The sequence below is a fragment of the Manacus vitellinus genome, unplaced genomic scaffold, assembly GCF_001715985.3.
Source record: "Manacus vitellinus isolate BGI_N305 unplaced genomic scaffold, ASM171598v3 scaffold_14_pilon, whole genome shotgun sequence".
Classification (NCBI taxonomy): domain Eukaryota; kingdom Metazoa; phylum Chordata; class Aves; order Passeriformes; family Pipridae; genus Manacus; species Manacus vitellinus.
Genome location: NW_021939063.1, coordinates 478052 through 498424, shown reverse-complemented (window position 1 = coordinate 498424; position 20373 = coordinate 478052). Strand labels below are relative to the sequence as shown.

At 48.8% G+C, this 20373-nt stretch overlaps 1 long non-coding RNA gene across 1 annotated transcript; it reads right to left on the bottom strand.

The window, feature by feature from the left end:
- Nucleotides 1-430: 430 nt before the first annotated feature.
- Nucleotides 431-20340, bottom strand: LOC108638899. Its single transcript, XR_001920146.2, has 3 exons — nt 20244-20340; nt 14932-15049; nt 431-522 (listed from the first exon to the last, which is right to left on the bottom strand). It is a non-coding gene; the product is annotated as an uncharacterized LOC108638899 (long non-coding RNA).
- Nucleotides 20341-20373: the final 33 nt, after the last annotated feature.

Here is a 20373-nt window from a genome sequence, read left to right as displayed (position 1 = left end):
CTCGCCACGGGCAGGGACACCCTCTACTAGACCAGGTTGCTCCAAGCCCCATCCAACTTGGCGTTGGACACTCCCAGGGATGGGATATCCATCATATACCCTCTCACACCAGTGGAGCTTTGCAAGGGAAGGCTGGAGCCAGGCTGGAGCCAGGCTGGAGGCCTCACCAAGCCACAGCTGATATGGACACTGAGCCGTGTGTTGAAACCCTTCACAACCTCATGCCAGTGCCACGGCTGCAGCACTGGCACCAGTTACCCAGCCCAGAGAGTAAGGCAGCTCATGTGACATGACCCCAATTCTCCTTGGTCTTTCTGCCCTCCTGAGGTCTCTGAAAGGCAGAATCCCCTGTGCCATACCTTGGGTCGATGGAGTTGGGGAATGGGGACAACCATGACATTGCTGAATCCTTTGCAGCCTCTCTGGGAAGCTGCTGTAGATCCCTACTTGGTGAGACCAACTCTTCCAGTCCAGACTTGGGGGTCGCCAGGAGATGTGGGCTCTGCCTTGGGCTCGTGGGACCTGCAGCAAACCAGCCAGAGTGGGAGAAAGTGCCAACAGAGAAAGTGCTCAGCTGTAGCAGGGTCATCTGGGGAATAAAATCTCTGTGAGCCCAGCCCTGCTGGCTGGCTGCTCTGCAGGAATGGCACAGCTCTAATACAGCCAGACTGCTGGGGAAAGACTTCCATACACACATTTACCAGTGTAAGAAAAAAACGGTTGAAGACATGTAACATAGAAATTGTTTGTGCAGCACCACAGCACCTTTGTTTTTTCTGAACCTTACATCCTTTCCTGCGCCAAAGTGCTGTTATCTTGTCATATTAACAAAACAACTAGTTCTCCCTCTGTTCCCTTTTTTATCTGTGTAGTGAAGTGCCATCATAACTTGGCACTGACCTGCCTTTGCACCCAAAATAACTGCAGCCGAAGACAAGTCTTGATTTCTGTATGCAGACACATGTTTCTTTTCAGGTAAAGCATCCCAGAAGTTTGCTTTTTATTTTTACTTTATATGGGTTTCCAACAGGTCAGTTGTAAGTAGAAGGGTATCTCCCAAAAGTATGAGTGTAGGGTCCTTGCAGCCATGAATATTCAGAGAAGAAGCAGAGCACTCTAAATATGTGCCCACCTCGATCTCTGCCTTTTCCACTGTTACCATTTTAAGCCTTTGTCATACCAGTAGAATTCAGCATTACACTGGTCAATAATTCAAGTCACTGTAAGAAATGGGAATATTTATTTGTGACTAAAAGCACAAGGAATTATGATCAACAACTTGGCAACAGCAATAATTCCCTGCAGCTCTAATTCTCCTGTAAAAGGCACTGGAGTCAGAAGCTACTCAGAACCTGCTGTCACTGCATGAGGCCACAGTTGCACCACAGACGTTATCAGTGGTGAAAGGGCTCTTGTGAGCAGTTTCCTGCTAGAGATCTGTTACCTCTGTTTCCTTGGGGAGGTTGCCCAGACCCTGTGGGCAAAGCTGTGCTTTCTTTTTCCTGCTGTGACCAGCAGCTTCTGCTGGTGCCTGCTCAGCCACTGCTCTGGGAAACAGGCACCCTGTGCCCACACCCAGGCTCTTTAGGAAGGACATCCCTGCACAATGCTGGCATTTTTATGTTAATATCCAATGTGTGCATCTGAAATCCAAGCAGCTGTTTAAGTTCTGCCCACAGGATGGGTTGGAGTCCTTTGCCCTGGACTAAAGCCCCCAAAGAAGTGCTTTTGCACAACAACTCTTGGGGAAAAGTGACAGGACCCATGCTTCTGGTTAACTCTGTTGGGCTCCTGCCTTGGCTTTGATCTTGTACTAAACCCACGTTGGCTCAGACTCTTCTTGAGCCTGTCCCTCCTGCACACATCTTGCTGAAGCTGAAGCTGTCAAAGCCAAACCGTTAGTTATACTCCCACTAATTCAGAGTAAAGCTAAATATGTGATATTTCATGTGCATCAGTCACCTCCCTTTCTCCAAATGTCATTGCCTCTGCCTCTATCTTCTCCCATTTTCCCCTATTCTCTTCTCCTCAGGGGTGAGGATTCCCCACACTGCACTCCCAGGAGCCGCAGCTCCACCACCCAGCATGGTCCCACTGTCTCATCTCTCACAGCACAGCACAGCTCTCTCCAGGGTTCGGTACAAACCCCTGTCATCTGGTGCAGTTGCATTTGCAGTCTGGCTGTGACTTGATCCGCTTTGCTCATGTGGGATGATGCTGTGCTCCCGTGGTTACCTGCTGCCAGGAGTCCATCCCAGTGCTAGTAGCAGTCCATGTTTTGTGTCGTCTCAGACAAACTCAAGTGGCCTCTCTTCCCCTCGCCCCGTTCCCCACAGCGCTGTCCCCGTTAGCCCTTCCGGAGCAGCCTTGTCGCACGAGGCACACACAGGTGACAGTCGGACACAGTGACAGAGCACTTGCTCCAAAGGCTCGGGGCTGTGACCATCCCCACGCAGGAGCTCTGGACCTTGGGAGCCAAGGGCCAGGGCTCTGAAGGAGACAGTCCCCACACTGAGGCGGGTCCATGTCAGGCTCTGTCCCACCGAACCCAGGGCATCTGCGTGTGCAGACGTGATCCCAGAGATGCAGGTCTGTGGCCTCCTTAGGGTCTGCCCCACAAGAAACATAGACTGGGGGGTATAGGGGGAAAGAACTGAAATGCAGCAGTGCTTTAAAAGCAATTTTAACATTCCTAAATCCAGACGATCTCTGTTCCAGTTACTCAGATTTTATGTTTCTGTGCTGTGCCACCGGCATACGTTGAACTTTGCCGAAATCGTACTTGCCAAGAACTGTTTGTTTCTTTTTAAAGAATATCAAGGCTTTGGGGATTTTGGTACAGAATATGAGTCGTGGCTTAAAACATATGATGTCCACATGCAGAAGAAATAAAGCCAAGAAATCCAGTGTTTATAATCACCCACTGGATTTAAATAAGTTAATTTGATTTAATTGGTTTCTGAGGGGAAGGAGGAAAGAGCAACACAGGAATTCTTGTCAAAGGAAGGCACGATTTCCATCTGAAATCTAAGACAATTAATGCAGCAGGATTCAGTTACTGAAGGCAAAAAAGAAGGGAAATCAGGAGTCAATTGAGTTGCTGCAAAATTTAATATCTTGCTGTCATCTTTGTTCTTGGTAGAGAGTTGCTGTAGCAACAGACCAAAAAAGAACTTGCACAAGAGGAGGAGCTTGCTGCTCTTTTAACAACATCTCTTTATCCTCCCTGAATTACTGTTTCTGACCAGTCAATGGCATCCCACAGTATCAATGACTCTGGACACAAGGCCAGAGCCTGCAGGTATTACACGTCACACACACAGCAGTGTTTTCTGCTCCTCCCTGCAGGTCATATGGTGGCAATGTTCTTCTGTAGGACTGAGCCTGTTTTTATCACATGCAAGATGCTCCTATTCCTCGATCCATTTCCATCACCGGGGGCTCTGCATCCTGCAGATCAGCACTGCCTGTGACAATGCAGCTATAAATAAGAGACAGTTTTCCCTACCATTGCCTTTCCAGACAGTGCTGACGGCACAACAGCTCACAGTAGCTGCATGGGACAGCAGAAGACAGCAGCTCCAGGGTAGTGACACCAGCAGCCTCGGGGCCACTGCACAGGGCAGAGCAAAGCCACGGGCAGTGGGTCACACTGAAGCCAAGGGAGAGCTCCCACATTGGTGGCTGTTGGGCTGTCAGTGTTTTCTGACACTTGGGTCCCTGCTGTTTACTGTTCCCAATTTAGTCACACATGATCTCCATTTCTCCATCTGGAATGTGAAACCCACTAACAGCATTTTTAGGCACTTTGGGATCCAGAACTCCTAAGTGCAGGAGCAGGTTGGAGGGCAGCCATGGGAGCTTTCCCTGTCTGCCCTATGGAAGGGCCCCTTCACTGCCCAGTGGGAGTAGCACCCCCAGCCTGGCCACAATGGTCCTGAACATCCCTGCACCCAAACAGGGTCCCTGCATGTCACAGCAGTCCACCTGACATGGTGCTTGACTGAATTTGGCAGCAATGCAGGGAACTGAGGGACATCCCTCCGTTCCTGCCCAGTGTTCCCAGCAGCACTCTGCTCCGCTTGGCAGCAGCAAAGGGCAGGAGGAGCATGTGGGTGGGCATGGGGCCCACTGGGACAAGAATGGGGGCTGATCTGGGACACCGAGATCTTGGCCACATCCCTGTTTCCATGTCTGTAAGTGGAGTTAGAATTCCTGCTCCTTTCTGGGGTACTCTCCTGTCTGTTGATGCAAAGGAGCATCCCCCTGTGTGTGGGCTGGGTGTCCCTGCAGTCCTGCCCCTGTAAACAAGCACCACTGACCTAGAGATTTGGTCTAGTTTGATTTTTTTAAACTTCACCCTGTTCTTCCTCACTCCAGCATCTCCATCTGTCCTGGCACTACCTGCAGCCAGGGAGGCTTCTGGCAGCAAGCTGTCAGGTGACTGGGGCACCTGGCACACAGCAGGTCACCAGAGCAAATGGCATGGGCACCACAGGTCACCAGAGCAGACAGCATGGGCACCACAGCACGTCCCTCACCAAAGCCACCCCAGGTGCCATCGTTGTGTCCCCAGGGCTGCAGTGAGGGCCCTGCCTGCCTGTGGAGGCTGGAGCCCTCCTTGCACCCTGGTTGGCATTTTTGCTGAAATGACTCGGGTCTGTTGTACTGGAGGCAAATGATGCAGTACCTGCAGCTGGAGCCAGGCGCGGGTGGAGGGGCCGCCCGCGCCCTTTGTTTGGTGGCAGCAGCCCCTGCCCGCGGAGGGGCCGCCCGCGCCCTTTGTTTGGTGGCAGCAGCCCCTGCCCGCTCCCGCCTCGCTGGGGGCTTCCAGCAGGAGAGGGGAGAGGAGAAAAGGGAAAGCCTGGGAAACTGAGCCTGCACTGTGCACTCACACAAAGCGCTATTGTTCAGGGCTCAGAGATGCAGTTTAGTAGGGCAGGCTGTCCTCCCCAGCGGCCCCCACACGGCACACAGGCCCAAGGGAAGCTGCATGCGGGGCCTCTGTCTGAAGTGACAGCGATTGATGAGGGAAAAGGGGCCAAATGGAAAACATGGCTTTGAGGGAGAATTCAGCCCTCTCATTAGAGCTGAATATAGCTGGCCAAAGGGGCCTTCTCCTGGAGAAGCCCCAGGCTTCAGCTGCATTCACAACTTCATTGTAAATTCCAGCACGACAGTGTCATTTCCCAAACAGAGTGGAAAGTTTTGGGGTGTTTTTAAGCGCCCCTTCACAGTGACACAGCAGAGGCACAGAGACCTGGTGACCTGGCCCGTGCACCGCAGCAGCTCCAAGAGACTGAGGTTTGATTGCACTATCTGAGGTCTCAGTCGTGTAGTAGCAGCCCACCTAGAGGGTTTTTTTAGCTTTTTTTTAGGAACTTGGACTATGCACAGAGACATGGGTTCTGTGCATTACCCATGAATGTGCCATCCCATGGATTATCTCCCACTGGTCACACACAAGAAAACATAAGCCCTGCATGGAACACCTGAACCCAGGGAGTCCGGCTGATGAAGACGCACCTTCCCTGGAGAAGGAAGGCTGTTTACTGGAGCAGCATCAATCAAACCTTCCTGGTACAGCTGAAGGAGCATAAGCACTTTGCTGGCCTGTGCTGTGTCAGCATGCCTGGACCTGGCCAAGCCCCTCCTGGGTGCACAGCAACGAGGTGTTCCCGTGCCGAAGCCCCGGGCTGCCACCTTCTGTTCTGGGAGGGTCACCGAGCCCTGCCTCAGCCTTGGACAGCGATGCTCCCGCAGCTCACAGGGAATCCTGAGCCTTCACACAGGCTGCAGCTCGGGCTCAGCCATGAGGCTGCCCCGGCACAGAGTGAGGGCTGGCAGTGCCCGCTCCACTCAGCGCCACAGGGACAGAACAGCAGCCTGGGGCAGGCAGGGAAGGTCTGTTAAACCACCATAGGGCACATCTCAGCCCTGGCTGTGCCTGCAGGATGCAAACTGACTCCTGGAGTGAGGCAAGGACAGCAATCCATTTTTATGCCCTGTTTTTAAAGCTGTTTTCTTCCCTCTATTCCCAGCATCACTGTGCTTTGGGTTTGACAATTTGTGTGCACAGTGAATCTAATTTGATTTTTATCCCTTTTGTCTCCCTCTATTTTGCACACTACATTAGGCTTTTGTTCCAAGGCAGTTAAAGCAGATTTGCTGTGTGCTGTGAGCTGCCTCACAGTGCTGGCAGAGCCTCAGAGCACAGACAAGCATCACGTAACAGATATGCTGTCGATAAGGGGGAGGCTTGCACAACGGTGAGGCCCAGAGAGCTGGGATTCTCAACAACAGCAGTAAAACCAATTGTGCGTGAGCAGGTTCCTCCAGCTGGAGAGCTGCACCCTGCACTGTGGTGGCTGGAGCTGCAGCCTGTGGGGGACTTGTCACAGAGGCTCCAAGAGCTCCGACAGAAATAGCAGCTCTGCTGTTGTTCAGCTACACCCTGATGTTTGGTTTCTCCTGCCCCTCTTGGTAAACCTATGCTGTGCTGACCATGCTGCTCTCGCAGCCCTGTGACAGGTGGAGCTGGCAGGGCAGCAGCTGTTTGTGGCCCGAGGTGTGTCCCCACAGCCCCTGCAGGCCGTGCTGTGCATCCCACCCCGGCCGCTGGACTGGGCCGGCTCCTCCTGTGATGCTGCTCAATGAGTTGCATGTGACTCCTTCCTTTTAGACAGGATCAGGAGTGTCCCAACATGTTCTAAGTATAGCCACAATTGCTTTCCAGAAAAAAAGCTGCATTAATTTGTGTTGGCACTGATTTGGCAGTGGTTTCCCATGTGCCAATCATTATGATACATTTCCTTTTCTACCCTCCCCTAATCACTGCAATAAGAAAAATCTGGTTTACAGTGACAGTGGCATATTCATTAGATATTATTTATGTGTACACAGAACCATAGATGCTTAAATGTACATAGATTCAAATGCCTTGAGGAGGAAACAAGGACAAAAGATATTTTGTCTTAAGACAATAAAATGTACATGGTATGAGAGAAGCTACTGGTTTAGCAATACTAGAATTTTTTTTTTAATTAATGTGGACTTTTTATACCTGTGGATTTCAGTTTGAAGGAAAAAGGCCACCCTCCCAAGTTGAGCACAGCAGTGCTCAGAGAGGTGGCCCTGGAGGAAGAGAAAGCTGAGGCAGTGCTGTGGGATCAGCTGAGGCAGAGCTGTGGGATCAGCTGAGGCAGAGCTGTAGGATCAGCTGAGGCAGAGCTATGGGATCAGCCAGCCAGTGCAGGAGCAAACTGAGGCACAGCTCAGCAAGGGACCTGAGCTAACCCTGCATGGGGCTGAGCTACTGAGCCAGCAGAGCATCACTGGGGCTTCATGCCGGGCTTCAGCAACCCATGATCACATCCCTGCAGCAAGGGCCACACTGCTCTGCTGCCTCCCTGCTCCTCTCCATTCTCTTCTTCCTGCTGGCACCGTGGGCATTGCAGCACCCAGTTCTCTGTGCTGCCCTGGCTGGGGCTCAGCCTGCCAAAATGGACCACATCTTGTAACTCATCCAAGTTAAAGGACCTCTGACATGGGAAGTACTGGGGTATGTGCCCAGTGCAGGATCCCGAGGCACAGACCTCTCAGGAGTACACTGTTCCAGAAGGAAAAACTTAATTTCCTGAGGGCTCTCCAAAAATACAGCTCAGGAATGAAGGCACTGACCTGAAAATCCCAACCAAAAGCTTGAGTCACTCATCTCCAAAGGCACAGCTCACATGTTTGAGGTTTTAACTTCTCAAACATCCAGATGGGCCTTTTTATTAATTTCGCTGCCATAAAACACGGTAGTGACCTTGGATCTCTGCAGCAGGATTCCAGAGGCTCCGTGTACTGTGGCACTGGGCTGTGCAGCTCTGCAGAGGTGGGATACCTGTCAGCTCTCACAGCTTCTCTCCAGTGAGGACATGACCCTCCTGTTCCAAAGCACTGGCACTGCAGGGATTCAACTGGATCCAATAGCTCCCAGATTTGAGGAGCAGAGCAAAACACATGTGTAAAACAGGAACTCAGCACAGCTGTGCCAGCTGTCTGTGTGCCCAGAATCAGTGCAAAACGTTGCTGTCAGATCTAACTGGCAACCTCAACCATAACACAAACAACACAGCCTGCTTGCTCCCAGGGACTCATGGCCAGTACTTGTATGAAAGGCAACAGTTTGTGGAGGATTTTCATTTAAAATAAAGGCTGACATGATCTTTCATTTCAGATTTTAATTAAGCTCCCTTGCCAAGTGGCAGAGAAAAATCCTGAAAAATGTAATCCAAGAGCACGGTAAAGTCTCAGATGTCAAAGGCGAGCAAAATCTGAGCTTCTGTTTTAATTGTGATTTCATTAGTCCAAAGGACACAGCATGTTCTCCAAGGAAGCTCCTGCTTCCCCAGTGCTCACAGTCTGACTTTCTGTAGAACACATCAAATGCCAACCAAGATGCACGTATAAGCCCACATTTCATTCTTGTCACAAGATGCTGATTTACCTGCATTCAGGGTATTATTTTTCCCTCCTCTCACACTCTCTCAGCTCAAAGAGAGCTATTTACAGAGCTCTTGCCATGTCTCAGGCTGAAGGCCTCAGTCCCCCATTCTTTACAAACCAGTCCCAAGCCCCCTGTTCCTGGGTGGCATGACCTGGGCTCTGTGGGATCTCTCAGCATGCTCAGGACCAGCCCCTTCCGTGGTCCCTGTGCAGTACCACTGACCTGCTCAGCTCAGATTTCTCATCTTATCCTTCTCTTTCTGTCCAGGATTCGGTTAGTTTTTCACCAGGGAGATATGCAGATAGCCCAGAAATATTTACAAAAAGGGGCTAACAGTGGTCTCCAGCACAAACAGCTCCTTCCCTTCTGCTGGACTAAGGAAAACAGTGCTGGGGGTGGCGGTTCTGCCCCAGCACAATCCAAGCAGTCGCTGTCTCCTGTTTCCATAGCCTTGGCATCCTCCCGTGTCCCCTTGCGCTCCTGCTCCAGGTTCTTCCCAGAGCTGTTTCATTGCCAGCATTTGGCATCTAGCCCTTGGCATGCGCTTAAGGGGAGGAAATATTGCTGACACCAGCACCAGAGCCTGCTGCAGCCTCAGGGGGAAGCTGCTGCATGCGCAGGGAGCTGGGCCAGAGCAGAGGGAGCCCCATTTCCTGAGCAAACCACCCGCAAGGTCACTGTTTCATAACGAGCTTGAGCCAGGCCATGGGGGAACACGTAAAATACTGCAGCCCTTCTGCTGCAAATGCTTCGAAACAGCTACAAAAACTTGGCACCAACACTGCAAGATCTTTGCTCTGACTTATTCTGCACTAAACTGAATCCCACTAATCCACAAAGTTTGCTGTGTGAGTGCGGTTCGGGATGGAACATGGGGATGAGTTGCTGCTCCCTGTTCCCTCAACTGTCACTTCTCATCCAAAAGAAAAACTTCTCATCCAGGTCAAAAAAAAAAAAGAACCAGGTCATCAGAGATAGTGACTGACACCTCCACACTCTTCTATGATGTGAAAGCACTGGGGAATCACCAGGTATGGAAAACCACACACTGGGGACAACTGGTGCCTCCCTAAAGCTCACTTCCACCTACTGATTTACCTCACAAAATAACTCACAACTGATTGAATAACGGTGTTATCTCCATGCAGGAGCCACACACCATATACTTTTGGTCCTCTGGAAGCTGTACCACAGCCCTTAAATACAACACACCTGACATGTGACAGGCAGAAGTGGCTGCCAAGGCCCACTGCGGGAGCGACGAGCACACCCGGGTAATGAGTGTAATGCCATGGAGGGATTCCCACACCCTCCAACCCAACATCTTACAGAGGGGAATTTGGGTGAGTGAGCCGTATCAGCAGTAAATTGGACTCATTCCTACAAAGGGTCATCCTCCAGCCCTATGAAAAGAGTTTGAAGGTTGTAATGTTCCAGAATTCCAAAATAACAAGTCTTGGTTCTCTGGGTTCACTGTTTTGCAGCTCAGACAAATCCCTGTCCCTGCTGAAGGGACTCCCTCCAGCCCAGGGCAAAGCATGCTGGCAGGGCAGCTCTAGAGAGCAGGATGGCCTGGCCAGAGGATTGGGATCCACAGCCCAGGAGACTAACAAACTGGGAACTACTGCCATGGCTGCAAGTATTTTAGACGATGAAAAAAGTCTGCTCCTAATGGCCATGAAGTCATGGATATAGAACAGACAAATCACTAAATTGCAGAAAAACAGTGAGAAAACTTAAACCTGGAGTTTGTTCTGGGCTCTGCTCCCTGCAGAGTTGCACAACTTTCCCAGTTTCACTTTAAAACACCCCCATGATTTAACACTAAAAAGCCGGGTCTTGAGTGAAGCCTGGATTCCCTGCAGCTGATTTCAGAGTGAGTTCAACACTAACTTGTGTCTAACTTGTAAGGCATCTCTGCTCAGCCTCTGAAAAACCCAGTGCTGCAGAATCTGTTCATGATATCTGTTCAAACAGAGCATTCACCACAGCACAGTAATACACGAAAGTTCACATGTGAACCAGAACAGGGGGTTGTCTCTGGCTCTAAAGAGCACGTAACTGCATGAAGAACTAATACAGATTGGTGGCACTTCATGAGACCCTGCTGGGGACTGTGGGTTTGGAATGGAAACTTAATTATCAAATCTGAGTTTTTATCTTATCGATATCATCTTTTTAAAATTATTTAGGGTGAAGGTGTAGCAGCAAGCAGACATGTTATCCAGGATTACTCCTTTTCCCAGTAGAGAAAGGGCTGTCCACCCACAGCAGCACGAAGCACATATAACTCTCTACAAGTCTCTGTGAGCTGTACAAGCCCCGAGGCCCAAAGGAGCCGCTGGGTTTGGCAGGACAGGTAGCAGGAAATGCAGCCTTTGCACATGGCTGCCTCTCCCCCTGATGCTCCCTGCACAGCACTTGTAGGAGAGGAGGGCTCGCACTGCAAGCAGCACCTTTCTCATGCCAGCACTGCCCCCAGACAGCCCAAGGAAAGGTCCCTCAGCCTGCAGGGAGAGGATGGGAGGGGAAAAAGTCACAGATTTTCCTCCCATGCTCCAGAAACTTCCCAGCTGGGCCCATGGACAGCTCCCATCTGGCAGGCAGCTCTCGAGCCCACACTCAGAGGGGCCATGTCCTCCCTTCAGCAGCACCTGTCCCAGGGACCTGCTCTCAGATGCACTGTCTGTTCAGGTTGTGGTCAAGTGCTCAAGAGGAGACAACCAAGGCCTGAACCCCTGCTTTAGGTTTTCAGTTTGTTTAATGCAGCATTCCCCTAGCAGTAACTCAAGGCTGTTACTGCAGAGCACAAGCAGAGCACAGTTGCAGAGTCCTTGTGTCGCTGCAGCAGCGATGGGAGGGAACAGGAGTCCCACTGCCACAGACACATTCAAATTCAGAACACAGGCAGACTACAAAGCCACTCACATGTGAGATGTTTATAAAAGCAAGGAAGATATCACCATTTTTTTTTATTATTTAAAATGGTCATTTCCCCTGCTCTCTCTGTCCTTAAAATGAACACTTAAGAATGTGTTCAGAATTGTTCAGGAGTCTGGCAGCAGTCCCAAAGTCAGCTAAAGCTCTTCCCAGCTCCTCTTGTCACTGTGCCTAGATGCAGAGCAGAAATTCCTTGCAGTATCAGCATTTTGACTCCTCAGGCCCCCACATGCCTTTCTTCTTCCCCCTCAGATTCCCAAGCCAGGGGGAAGCACAGAGGCCATTTTTTACTTCTCACTCTCTCCCCATTGTCTTTCCATGTGCAGGAGTCAAGTATTCTCCCCACATAATTTCTTTATTGGAATAGTGAAGCACAGGTGGAAATATCACCTGAATTATGATATTATAGAACAGAATCATGGAATCAACCAGGTTGGAAAAGACCTCCAAGATCATCAAGTCCAACCCTTGATCCAACCCTGCTGTGGTTCCCAGACCATGGCACTGATGCCACATCCAGTCTCATCTTAACCTCCAGAGATGGTGAATCCACCACCTCCCTGGGCAGCCCATTCCAATGGCTGATTACTCTCTCTGTAAAAAATTTCTTCCTAATATCCTACCTATATTGCTTTCACTAGCCTTGATATACAAATGCCTTGAAAAATTATTTGTAAAGACATTACTTTTGTCACCCAGTGACCTCAGACACAACAGAACGCCGAGTTAACACAGCTGGGATGTGCCACCCTTGTAAGTCCTTCATTGCACACTGTTCTCACCTGGTTCTGTTGTCTGTCTCACACATCTGCAGCACTCAGACCTCTCACTGTCCATGTGATATTTTCTCTTGAAATGCACTTTTAAAATGAGATTTCAGATTTGCACATTCTTGTGCTTCTAGAGATGAAAAGAACCCCCGTTAGCCATGAACACAGTTCACTGGACTGAGTTAAGTCCTTGCCACATCCCACCAAGAGGCACAGATGGATGTGGTAGATCTTGCACTGCATGCTGGATCTAGTTTGTGTGTGTGTGTGTGTGTGTGTGTTACACAGGCTCACAGAAGATAAGTCAGATTCAGTCCCTTCACTCAGGGAAAGTCCCTGGCAGAGTGACTCACAGCAGAGCTCCCTGTCCACACGCTCCCCCAACAGCTGCTCTGAGCAGCTCTCCCACTTTGAAACCCCAAGCACAGGGATGGGATTCCAAAGGTGAATTTTTGTGCAGAATAGGATTCAAAGAGATGATCAAACCGTTTGTTTCACATGGTAAAAGACAGTGCAAGTTTCCCACTTAAAAGCATTATGTATAAAATAGAAATGAACTTCTACTAGTACATCAGTATAATAGATTTTTAAAATAAACCCCAAAACCCCAGGCTCCCCAAAATCATCCTTTAATTGTGTGCATACCAGTCTCCTTTCAAATATTCTCAACAGAAGGATTTCCATCCAGTAACATAATTGAAATCTCAGCAGGACGTATTTGAAGAAATCAGCTGACAATTCAGCTGAGCTGTCCACAGCCACATCCAGCTGCAACGCCCATACAGGTTACATGCAGACTAAGAAAACTCCCAGCAGAGTCATTGGCACAAAGGTCACTCCAATTTCTGCCAAGCTTCAGCTGTTTAAGGAGTTGTGATTTCCCAGTAAAGCCAGCAGAGCCTCCCTGCACCACACGCTGCTGAACGCAGCACACGCTGCTCGTTCATGCCCAGGACACACAGCCCTCACATGTCGCCGCGCTCTGTGGAGCACTACAATAATTCTGCCTTTTCTCCCACAGAAGTGACTAACAATGAGCTCGAAATAATTGACTGGCCAGGAACAGCAGCTCTTGTGTATGGGCAGCCTCACTGACAGGTGCTGGTTACACTGACTCAGAAGGAAAGAGGTCACAGCACTCGTGTACCACTGCTTGAAACACAGACAGCACCGTGGTTCTACAGAAAAGAGCCTGAAACTGATTTTTCTCAGCTCAAGGTATCAGTGATAGCAGGAGAACCAGCTAACCCCTGTGTGTGATTTAACATGCCCGAGTGATGGAGTGATGGATCCTGGACCCTCGTGTCCCCAGAGCAGGGCCACGCACAGGTTAACGGAGGTGAATCAGGATATTGCAATTATGATATTGCAATACACTATAGATCTTGTACATTCCATCCCAGAGAATAATTAAAAAGACTTTTTAAGAGCTTTTTTATTTGGATGTTGGGGAGAGACTTTATAATTTCATTAGTCTCTGTTCTGGCCCCTAAGTGATACTTGGCAGGTCTTTTAATATGCAAAAGCCTCAATTTGTTCACTAATAAATTAGCTGTTAAGAAAACAAAGCTTCACAACAAAGGCATTAGTAAAACACAACTGCAGACTCTGAAGATGCTCAGCAGTGTCCATGGTAGCTCCCTGAGGCCATATATTCTGGAGCATCAGTGTCCTTTTGGACTCAGGTAGGAGCTAATCAGACACACCGAGTGTAACAGAAAACACAACAATTGTGGGGCCACAACAAGATTATATATCTCCCTCTTCTGAATTATGCTTCCAGATCTGTTAAAAATAACTGTAGGGATTATCTGTTTTCCAATGGTCAAAGCTCATGCCAGCTCTGCCAGCACTGTCACCATTCCCTGTCTCCTGGCTGCCAACGCAGATTCAAGACCATGGAGTTGTATCCCCAACTGGGAGAGGAAGAAATCTGAGCTGTGCAACCTCTTCCCTGCCTCACACAGGCCACTGAGGCAGCACAAAGGACTGGATCCCAATAGCCCTGTCTGACTGGTCAGCAGCTCACACTACAGGCTGCCTGCCCAAACTTCATTCAGACTTTGCTAGCACCAGTTGAGGCTAAAATCCCATGAAAAATTTTGAATTTTCATCTTTGCCTGCTTTTTTATTTATTTCTGTGTGTAAGAATCTTTCTTGTAATAAGTTGTCTCAAAGTAAACTTGACTGTCAGGTCAGAAGCAAATGCTGTAGGTTAAAAGGTGATCTGAACAAATCCCCACACTAACCCTCACTCCTGTAGTAAAGCCATGGCAACCCTCTGAGCAGCAGTGAGGTACTGCACAAGAGTAAATCCAGTACCAGCGAGCACACAGCTGGAATGCCACTGAGAAGGAAGTGGTAAAGCCATCCCCCCAAGTCCCCTGAAAGCAGAACTTTCTTCAAGAGGTCACAGGAGGGAAGAGCCTGGCACCTTCACAGGCATCTTGCCCTGAAAAGCTTTCTTATACTGCCCACAGCATTTTTACTTTGGAAGGGCAGGTTTTTGATTTCACTTCTCAGTGTGTATATTGAAACACAAAACTATATTTTTAAAAGCAGTCTATGGAGCCAGGAAACAGCCCTTTGAGACATCAAACATGGTTTCAAGAGAACATGTTTGAAGTCACAGACAATCTACTCTGTATTTCTGAAAATTCCCTCTCTGAGGCCAGTGGTTACAAAGTCCTCCAAGATGGATTTGGCAGTGCTGGAAATCAAACTCACCTTCTCCGAATTCTTCTAAATTGCTGTGCTTGTGGAGGACTGAACCCATAAAACAACAGCCAGAGCAGCTCAGCTTGTCCTCAGGTCACAGGTTCTGGCACAAGAGCACGCAGGCTGCCTGCAGTAGGAAGAGAGGAAAAATTTCTAGGAGGCAGAATATAATGTTTGGCATTAGCTTTCAGAAAACAAAATATACTAAATTACATTTGAAAATGCTGATCAAACCCCATTTCATTTCTTAAATTTCATTCCCAACTGGTATTATTTCACTTTCCTTTTCCAACAAAACAAGCCTGATCCAATTAAATCCAATCCAGAGCTGACTTCATCTCAGTGGGCTCTTCACCTGCTCAATGCCAGATCTTTAGTGAAGAACAAGTGGAGAAATTACTATTTGATGGCTGATACAGGGCATAATTGCTGTCTGAGAGGAGCTGTGGGTGAGCAGCTCCCTGGGCACAGGAGAGTGCAATCCCCGGGATGGGTCCTGCAGATTCCAGCACTCCTGAGACCACTGTGGGGACACAGGGATGAGCCTGCAGTGCCTCCCCTGACCCTCTCCCTCCACTCGAATGACAAAACAAAAGAGAGCCCAAAAACCTAACCACAAAAAGTCTCTGTATCTTTCTTCTGGGAGAGGTTGGGGTAAAGGGTAGATATGCTTTGATTTAAGCAAGAGATCGGTATCTCTGGAGCAGCTTCCATGGGCAAGTTGGAGGAAGAAAATATCTTGTTTAAGAACCTTCCCAGGCCTTGGGCACAAACTGATGAACACCTTCAGGAATTCAGCAGTTATGTTCATGCCTGCTGACAGAAATTTAGTATCTATGGCTTTTAGGTACCTACAATACTAGACAAGACTTTTCAGTTACTGGAGGTACCTGGCAACTGGACTCAGATGCCTAATGACAGGATGGGAAACTCAGGAATGTAAGCCCAGGTGGATGGAGCTGGGAGTTACCACTGCCCTGTTCTCTGAACAAATGTCCAGTCCAATCCATTTGCCACAAGCAAAAAATACAGTCCAGATCTGCATTAGCTGCAGTAACAGGCAACTCTTTTCCTGAATATGCTTTTCAAAGAATTTAATTTTCTAAAATATCTATTCATTCAAAATCAAAGGAAAACTTAACAAAAATGGGATCTTGCTCATCCACCTTCAAATAAGGCATCAGGCTTTGGCTACCTGTGGCCACAGCTTTGCCACCACCCCTCCTTTTTCTCTCTAGCTGCCAAATGGAGCAACAGACTATGAAAAGCTGCCCAAGTCTGGAGTACTTTGGGAGCCCATTTCAGTAACACTGTGTTACACGAATATTGGTTTGGTCCACATTTAACAGCCACGCACCATTTCCTGCCCTCGTGCCACATGTCCAGGCCTGGGCCCAGCCCCACACTGGTGCTCTGCAGTGCATATTTCCATGAAGGGTGAGCTGGTCTGATCTCAGATATGAGAGCTCAGGCAGCTCCCCAGATGGAGGATGCTTTATGAATGCAGCAAGAGATGTAAACAGAGCCAAAGACTATGATTTTTTGAGTCTCATCTGATTTTAACTATCACAGTGAGCCCAGGGTTACCTTGAAGTGAGCCTCAAACAGATCTAGTGAAGGCAATGAGATTATTCCAGAAATATATTCACTCTACACTTTCCTATGTATTTCAAAGGAGCTACGGCTAAACACACAGGCTATAGGAAACCAGGCATTCCTACACAAGTGTGTGATTTTCTTCAGATCCACAAGAAAATGTGCTGAACTGCGTTTTTGTTGTCCACGAATTTGGATCTAAAATGTTCTGAAACCATCACCAAGAGCTATCCTGCCCTGTCCTGCACTGTGACATGCTAGTACAAGGACAGACAGGCAGCTGGGAAATGTTACATATTTGTGACTTGCCAGAAATTAAAAAAGGCTCTAGCAGCACCAAGCTGGAGGGAAAAGCCCACGCAGGACAGACTTGTACTGAATCCAGGTAGGAGGTGCTTCCACCATAGCAGGGACTGGAGGCAGCAGCATGGTGCAGCAGGCTGCTGCCTCGGGGTACACAAACGTCATCTGCAGTTATCTGGTAACTCCCAGAAAAACAAGCATGTTGACTGATCTCAGAGTCCTGATGGCACCTGAGGTCAGGACTGCTGATCCGTTTATGCTTTCCACCCTCATGCTCTGTCTGGCACTGTAACTCTGGCTCCTTCTCAGCCATTCCAAAGTAGCATTTCCAGGAGGGCTGAAATGCCTCCTTCCATACAAGGACATTTCAGGTGACTGACTCTACTGGTCCTGAGGTTTAACTCATAAAGCCTCCACAAACCACCCCAAACAAACAAGTGAAGGTAACAGTTTGTCTCCTAGCTAAGTAGGTGCAGGATGTCTGGAACCAAGGACACTTGTTTTTTCCACCAGGCACTCCAGACTCTCCACTGGCAGGACCCTGAACACCCTGACAGCTTCATCCTTCCCAGCAGCCTCCAAGGCACGATGGGACTCAGGAACAGGGAAACCCAGAGCCCAGGAAAACCCAGCAACACCCATATCACTCCACTGAACCCAACAGAAGCTGCTGCTGTGACCTAAAGCTCCATAAGTTTTGGATCAGAGACATCAGAAAGGCCCCAGCTGCACGTCGCTGATGTGGACAGGCTGTTGCTGACTGAACCAACACATCTGGAGTGACATGTGGCAGCTCACACAGGACTCTGCTATGAAGGCTGCTGCCAAGGATTTGGATTAGTCGTGATGTTTAGTTTGGATTAATTGTGATGTTTTTCAGTCCAAAGTAAAAGTTGAGATGGCCTGAAGCAAAATCCAGGCACTAAAAAAGATTAACTGTCTCACTTTAAAGGCTGTCTTTGATGTAAATTTCTTAGGATGATGTATCATGAATATTAGATCTTCCTATCCTCCAGCTTATCCATGATGGCCTTGCATGCTTAGGGATCTCAGCACTCCTTAATGCTTTATTAAAAACGTGGGCTGCTCTGAGGAGCCCCACTTGTGTTTTTCTCCTCCTGAAGGTCAGGCCCCTCCACAGGTACATCCCAGGAGGCACAGGCTTTGCAGCTGTGTGCTGAGGCTGAACTGGAAAGAAATGTATTTCCTTGCTCAAAGGACTTCTGCAAACCCAAGTGCTGGATGGGATTTATACAACATGCTCTTGTCACTGCAAGGCAAACCTGACCAGTTCACACCAAACTCATTCTGCAGCTCTGAAATGAACTCAAACCAAGTGGTTTCTCCAGGCGAGACAGATGTAGGCGTAACTTGGCACTTCAGTACTGGAAATTCAGTGCCATCTCTAAATTTGTTTATGCCCTACCAAATTCATTAAACCAATGCAGGAAATTAATTTCTGTTCCCCTGGTAAAAATTAAGCAAGGCCTTTGAACACCTCTCACTGCTTTCATGAAACTCATTGGTGTAAGGTTATGTGTGCACACTGAGTTTCTTGCTGATGAGGCTCCCTCAGCAGTTTCTATTTCACAGACCTCACATATGACAAAGCTCAGTCCCTGGGCACAGGAGTACAACCAGTACAGCAAGGCCGACCAGTCTGATATTCTCAGCACATGTCTCACATTCTGTAGAATGAGCTGCTCATCCTCTGTGGCCTTATCACACCTCTGACCTCCCAGAGTGGCCGCACCCACGATGCCCAGGCACAAGTTGCTAATTGTGGCTTATTTGTTCCTATGCAAAATCTGCTGGGACAGGAAGGGTGGGATGGTCCCTTGTTAACCAAACACCTCCAGCAACAAGGGTTTGCCACACAATTTCTCACTTTAAATTGTGAACTCTTTGTCAACTCTTTGTCATGTCCTATCACCCACCAACCTCAGTTCACAGCTCTTCTGACTAAGGCCTACCAGTGCTGCCACAAACTGACTAATTCTTCCCCATCCAGTAACAGTTAAGCTGCCAATTCACTCCTCTCCTGACCTCTAGGTGTCAAAATAACATTATCCTTCAGCTGGAGATTCCCAAACACCATACAATATTATCTTTCTCTCATGCACATGAAAATAGTAAAACTCAAGGAAAAATTAAGTAACTAGATCAGATGTCAGGAAGAAATTGTTCCCTGTGAGGGTGGGGAGGCCCTGGCACAGGTTGCCCAGAGAAGTTGTGGCTGCCCCATCCCTGAAGTGTCCAAGGCCAGGTTGGATAGGGCTTGGAGTAACCTGGTCTAGTCCTAATTCCAGGACAAGTTATTGGTTTTAGTAAATTAGGAGTATTGTAAATGTTCTTCAGTTGTGTGTCAATATTATGAGACAAATAATACTGACTCCAGGATAATATTAGGACCCTTTGGTCAACTGGACAATTGCTATCTCCATCATTGCATTGGTAACCTGAGGAGCAAGAGTGCAGAAACATTCAGCATCCTCCGTGATCCAGCCTGCTATTGACACATGCACTCCAAACTGACAGACCCAGCTCCCCCAGGGCACAACCCCTTCCAGACAAGTGGACAGCAATGCTCTTCCTCGGGTATGCACTAAACCAGCCATGAAATCAATGCTGCCAGCTCATCAGGAACTGCTACTGCCTGTAAATGGGGCTCACAGAACTACCCAGCAGGCATCTGCTTTCCTTAACTGACTGCAGCTGCTCCTGGGAGCCAGTTTGGTTCCTTGGTTCTGGGAAATGGGTTCATAATGGACACAAAAATGCAGCTTTGGTTTGGTCTTGAAGACTGTCATATTTTCTTTCCTACCAAAACATAGGTAGGAGAGTAGGAGAGCTGCTGCAGGACTTGGCCACTGGCAGGAAACTGTTCTGCGAGTGGTGCCTGGACAGATTTTGAGAGCAGCAGCACAGCAGGCTGATCCCTGCTTCTCACCTTCCCATGTGAGGCCAGCTGGGAAGGTCAGAGCTGCTGCTGCTAGGCCAGACATACGGAATCCATTTAAGTGTCTGGCAAACACCTTTACCAAAATATGCTGAAAATTCTGCTATTTAAAGCAGCTCAGCAACCCGAGCTCGTTATCCCACTCGAACCCCAGAGCTCACCCTTGCTATACGAGTTGCTGCAGGAGAAAGCTGTGCTGCAGGAGAAAGCTGTGGCTGCCTCTGCTTTAGCACGTTTTAAGTTCTCATCGAAGAAGCCATTTCACAAACTTTCTCCAGTATGTTTATGATCCAAATTCCACGGTTTTCATCTTATATTTTCAGACTTGAATCACAAGTAAACCCACACCTTCCATCACCCTTGGCATGTGAAAGCAAAGGGATGCTTCAGAAGACTCAATGGCAGGAGCAGTGCCTCAGGCCTCCTGCTCAACATTGAATGTCACAGTGCAACCAGAACTCACAGGGGGAAATGAAGACAGACAGTGCTGCTGCCAGTACACACTGCATCTGCAGAGAAGCTGCCACCGTCCCCGACCCTGTTGCCTTCCCTGGCTGTCTGGATCAGAGACATCAGAAAGGCCCCAGCTGCAC